The sequence below is a fragment of the Lepus europaeus genome, chromosome 17 (genome assembly GCF_033115175.1).
Source record: "Lepus europaeus isolate LE1 chromosome 17, mLepTim1.pri, whole genome shotgun sequence".
Lineage (NCBI taxonomy): Eukaryota > Metazoa > Chordata > Mammalia > Lagomorpha > Leporidae > Lepus > Lepus europaeus.
Window position 1 is genome coordinate 26,479,696 of NC_084843.1, and position 6,233 is coordinate 26,485,928.

At 42.6% G+C, this 6,233-nt stretch overlaps 1 protein-coding gene across 3 annotated transcripts in view; it reads right to left on the reverse strand.

The window, feature by feature from the left end:
* CNNM2 (cyclin and CBS domain divalent metal cation transport mediator 2) overlaps positions 1-6,233 on the reverse strand; it is a 173,349-nt gene that overhangs the window by 97,171 nt on the left and 69,945 nt on the right. The gene's annotated exons all lie outside the window — the stretch shown is intronic.

Consider the following 6,233-nt stretch of genomic DNA (forward strand, 5'->3'; position numbering starts at 1 on the left):
CTCATAAATCATCTGTTTTATAAATTTGAGTGCTCATTTTTTCCTAATGGTATTTCAAATTCAAACAAAATAGTCTATCTTCTATTTGGGGAAGATACAGAACATATCAATGAATTAATAATATATAGTCACGGGGCCGGTGCCGTGGCATAATAGGCTAATCCTCCACCTGGGCCCCAGCATCCCATATGGGCACCGGTTCTAGTCCCAGCTGCTTCTCTTCCAATCCAGCTCTCTGCTGTGGCTTGGGAAAGCAGTAGAAGATGGCCCAAGTGCTTAGGACCCTGCACCCTCGTGGGAAACCTGGAAGAAGCTCCTGGCTCCTGGCTCCGGAGTGAACCAACGGAAAGAAGACCTTTCTCTGTCTCTTCCTCTCACTATCTGTAACTCTAACTCTCAAGTAAATAAATAAAATCTTTAAAAATAAAAATAATAATAATATACAGTCACAACAAACTACACTTACTATTAGGAACATACTCATTCTCCTTAACTTTAACATACCAATTATTTACCCAATAATCTGCATTTCCACATGCCTGGTGCTAGTTTTCCGGGTGAGGTTTTCATGCAAGTGACCAAAGACTTATTTATCTTGAATGCAATATTAGGCTTCAAAGAAGGACAAACAGAGACCAATAACAACCTGAAATCCTCTTATCCAGACCACCCTTGACACTCAGGCTATTGAGGGTTCCTTAAATCAAAGACCAGATCCTCAGGTGAAGAGATGGCTCCTCATGGACCTTTTGGGATCCTGACTGTTTGCACATCTTGCACCCCCTGACCTGTTAACCTGTGACCTGCTATTGCAGCCTTCTCAGACACTCTTCCCCACAACCCTTCTTGCTAACTGCCATCTCCTCACTTTTACTTTATCCCTCTTCCCTATGGTCCTCAAACTTATTGGTTGCTTGTCCCAAATGGATAATTTAATCATACATTTGCTGATACTACCTGTTTCACAAATGGGCTCTAGAATTAGAAAACATTGCTCAGGAACAAGAACTCACCTGTAGTTATCAACAAAATCCAAATGTCTCAATAAGAGAGAACAGTGTTTTTGTTTTCACATAGCAGGAATGGAAATCCCGAACTGTGTTGCTTTTCTCTCTTGCATTAGAGTGACAGGGCTCTAATTTCCTTCCCCTTCAGTCTGGGCAGGATCCCACACACTTGAAGCCAAGGGAGCAGCTTCCCCGGGGGCTCTCTTGGGATCCTGACCTCTGGAACTATCTCCAGAAGCTCTGTCCAGTCTCTCCCCACAGAACCCAGCCATTATAATCTCAGAATTGAAGTTAGATAGAAATATCACATGTGACTGTGCTGGGCAAGATTCACAGGTGAGCCCATAATTAAAAACTGGATTGGGAATGAACAAAGGAGATATTACAGACCCCACAGATATTCAAATAATAATTCAAGAACACACTAGAAATAATTCTGTATACATAAAATAGCTGGTAGACCAATTCCCTAAAAATTCCAAACTACCAAAACTCAAAGATTAAACAGACAACACGACTATTCCTTTAACTAATAAAGAAATTTAATTGTAGTCAAAATCCTTATGGGTAAAAAAGCTCCAACCCTAGAGGGTTTCATTGATGAGTTATACCAAATGTTTTAAAAAAGAAATCACGTCAATTACATACAATCTCAGTAAAAATTAGAAAAGGTACACTCCCCAATTCATATTTTGAGACCAGTATTAACTTGGCAGACAAAAATAAGCCAAAATACTACTAAGAAAACTACATACTACTATCCCTTATAAACATATATGTAAAGCTGCTCAACAAAATAATACAAAATAAATTCAGCAATACATAACATAACACATCATGACAAAGCAGGATGTAGCCTAGGACAGTACGACTTATACAATATTTCTACCATATTAGTATTCTAAAGAAAAGCCACATCGTATCAATATATGCAGAAAAAGCATTTTACAAAATCTAAAACACTCCTGATAAAAACTCTCAGCAAACTAAATATAAGAGAGCTTGCCCAAGGACCAGTGCTGTGATGCAACGAGTTAAACTGCTGTCTGCAGCAGCAATTTGAGTCCTGGCTGCTCCACTTCTGATCCAGTGCCCTGCTAATATGCCTAGGCCAACTGCTTGCACCCCTGCACCCACGTGGGAGACCTGGCCCAGCCCTGGCTGTTGTGGCCATCTGGAGAGTGAACCAGCAGATGGAAGATCTCTCTGTGTCTTTGTCTCTGTCTTTCCCTCCCTCTCTGTAATTCTGACTTATACATAAATAAATCTAAAAAAAAAAAAAAAAAGCACTTGTCCAACTTCATAAAGAGCATCTACAAAAAGACTATAGCTGTCATATAGCTTAACAGTGACAGACTGAATACTTTCCCTCTTAGAATGGGAATAAGACCAGGATTTCACTCCCACCACTCCTATTCAACATTATACATAAAGTCCTATTCAGTCTAAAACTCAAGAAAAACAAACAGGAAAAATAAAACTTCCTACTCACAGCAACATGATTGCCTACAGAAAATCTCTATCAACAAGTAGAACAAATCATTGACAGGAACAGAGTGGCTACAAAGACAGCAAGAGGGAGTATTCTCCGGCCATGGTAATGGTTAACTAAATCTACACCTATGCTAAAATGCACAGAATTTAACTGTATGTTAACCATTTTTAAAAACAATTTCTTCTTTAATATGACATTATTCAATCATGCTATCCTAAAAAGATCAATACATTGAACTGTGTTCTAAAAACTATTCATTTATTTTATTTAAGTGGGCGGGGGGAGAGGGACAAGCAGGCAGGCAGGCACACGTGTGTTCTCTTCTGTTCTCTCTTTCACACACACACACACACACACACACAATCTCTCACATGCTGATAAATTCCTTAAACACCTGCCACAGCTGGGGCTGGACCAGGCCAAAGCTCAAACTCAATCTGGATCCTCCATGTGGGTGGCAGGAACGCAAGTCCTTAAGCCATGCTGGAATCTAGAGCAGAGCCAGGACTTGAACCCAGGCATTCCCATATGAGGTGTGGGTGTCCCAGATGGTGTCTTAACCACTACACCAAACCACCCCCTCGAAACTGTAAATGTAATGCCTCCTAGCTATCTCCAACTTCTACTCTTGCCAGATTTAACACATTTCTAATAAACTAACAATGTTCTGGTAAGTTACTGGCATGCTAGGGACAGGATAGTGATATTGAACTACCTCTCTTTTCAGGCTCTCTTGACAACCCCAAAACTCAAAAGCCTCCTTCTATCACATTTTAAAGTTCCTGATCTCGTAGGAAAGCTGTTTCAGACTCAGTCTTGCAAGTATAGAGAGGACAGAGGTGAGAAATCACAAGCCACATAACCTGAGCAACGAGGAAGGAAAAAACCTAACCTGCAGCACCAAACGCAGTGCCCTTTCTGAAGCTCAGGGGAACACTGGCCAAGGAGATGTGGTCCAAGAGTCCACCTTAGTCAACTATACCATAGATGGCCTGGTAAAGGGCCCACCAATCAGAACTTGCCTTGCCAGCACGTCTATATACTTGTTTTTCCTACCTAACCCAGACAATTTTTCCCTAGGCCCCAGCTGGGGAAATGGATTTGAGAAATGCCTCCTGTCTTCATTTTTGGTCAGCCACATAAAGCCTTGCTCTTCTGACAAGACAGAGGTGGGGACAGGCATTACCGCCTCTGTGGGTTAAGCTGCACCTTGGGGTGACTCCATCCCATTTATCCTAAAGTGCAAGTTTGAGTCTTAGCTACTCTGCTTCCAATCTAGCTCCCTGCAAATGCTCCTGGGAGGCAGCAGGTGATGGCTTAAGTCCATGAGTCCCTGCCATCCACTTGGGAGACCTGGAGTTTCAGGTTCCTGGCTTCAGCCTGGCTCAGCGCTGGCTGTGTCAGACACTTGGGGAGTGAACCAGAGGAAGGAAAGAAGATCTTTCTGTGACTCTTCTTTTTAAAAAATGTTATTTGAAAGGCAAAGACCAATTTGCACATCAGGCACCTACCTGGCTGGGTAACAAGAGTTCATACAGTTGAGCTAGATTTACCTTTACCCTACCTACAGAGAAAAAAAGGTTTACTAGGTAAGAGGGTAACCAAGACTTAAAGGGTTACTGGTTAAACTATCAGGGACTCTTTCAGAGTAACTTCAAGCACTGAGAAGCCATCTATTTACATTCAAAACCAAGACTCAGGTAACTGCAGATTCCTTAAGGACCAATCCTAGGTAACCCATTGTGGTGGTTCAACTCTTTAATGTACATGTATATACGGTAATACAACTTTCCTTGAAAAATGCTCTGTATTTAAGATCTTAGGCTGGTTTACACTGGCCTTCTCTCACTCGGTTATCCCAAATTAGTATAGCATTATTGAAACAGATGGAATTTAAGGGGAACAATACCAACATTCACAGAGTTAAGCAAGCCAAATACAAAAAAGTGGAAGACTAATGTAACAGGGGAAATTAGATGGTGCGGTTCTAATCCTGAGATCACACCACAACCTAAAAGTGAGGCAAGAAATACAATAGAATATAAGTAAGTATCCATTTTAATCAATGTCATTTTCTGTCATTAATTATTTCTATCCTTTTTTAAAGATTTATTTGAAATTCAGAGTTACAGAAAGAGTGGGAGAGACAGAGACAAACAGGGAGAGACAGAGAGAGAGAGAATATCTTCCATCTGCTGTTTCACTCTCCAGATGGCTGCAATGGCCAGCAATGGGCCAGGCTGAAGCCAGGAGCCTCTTCCAGGTCTCCCACATGGGTGGCAGGGGTCCAAACACTTGAGCCATCTTCTGCTGTTTTTCCCAGGCCATTAACAGCAAACTGCATCGAAGGTGGAGCAGCCAGGCCACACTATGCCTCAGTGCTGGCCAAAGTAAAAGTTCTTGAAGGGGGATACCTCTATTCTCACTCTTCAACTACAATCCAAGCCCTACATAGAGACTGGGAAACAGGAGTGAAAGAAGTCAGCAGGTAAATTTACACAGATCTTTCAAGTTCCACATCCTCAAATAACCATTCAAAGCACAGTACATTAAGGAAGGGACAAACACATTCTCTCACTCCTCTAGAAACAGAAGGGAGAAGAGGATGCGGTATTAAATTATCTTCAAGATCTGCAGTATTGCAGAACATAAGAAACTTCAAACAACTGGGGCAGATGATATGGCACAGCCGGATGAGCTGCCACTCGGGACACCTGCCTCCCCTGTGGAGTGCCTGGGACTGAGTTTTCCCCTCTGCTTCTAATCCAGCTTCCTGGTAACGTCCCTGGGAGACAGCAGATGACGGCTCAGGTCCTTGAGTTCCTGCCATCGTATGGAGACTCAGATGGCATTCCTGGCACCAGCGGCATGGCACAGCCCTGAATGTTGCAGGTAACTAGGGAGTGAATGAGTGGATTGAAGATCTATCATGATCTTTCAAATTAATTATACAGAAGAGGTTTTTTTTGTTTTTGTTTAAAAATATTTATTTGAAAGGCAGAGTTAGAGAGAGGGAGGGAAGGAAAGAGAAAATCTTCCATCTGCTTGTTCACACTTCCCAAATGGCTGCAAGGGCTGGGCCAGGTCAAAGTCAAGAGCCTGAAACTCCATTTAGGTCTCCCATGTGGGTAGAGAGGCCCAAGCACTTGGACTATCTTCCCCTGCTTTCCCAGGCACACTAGCAGGCAGCTGGATTGGAAGCAGAGCAGTTAGGATTCAAACCAGCACCCACATGGGATGCTGATGTCTCAAGAAGCAGCTGAACCTGCCATACCACAGTGCTAGCCCCTGACCACAGAAGTTTTTAACCTCTCTGGGCTTCAGTCTTTATCCATAACTACACCCATTCATTCTGTTCATTCATTCATTCAACAAAATTTACTAGATAACTACTGCCAACCAAAGGCTTTGTGATCTAAATGCTGTACAAAAGTCTAGAATAAGTTGATATTGTTCAAGATCTACAATTCTATAAACAGCATGTTTCCTATTTAATTGGAAGATTAAAAAAAAAAAATGTAGGGCCGGTGCTGTGGCATAGTGAGTAAAGCCGCCACCTGCAGTGTCAGCATCCCATATGGGTGCTGATTCCAGACCCGGCTGCTCCACTTCCAATCCAGCTCTCTGCTATGCCTGGGAAACCAATAGAAGATGGCACAAGTGCTTGGGCCCCTGCGCACACATGGGAGACCAGGAAGAAGCCCCTGGCTTTGGATCGGCACAGCTGCAGC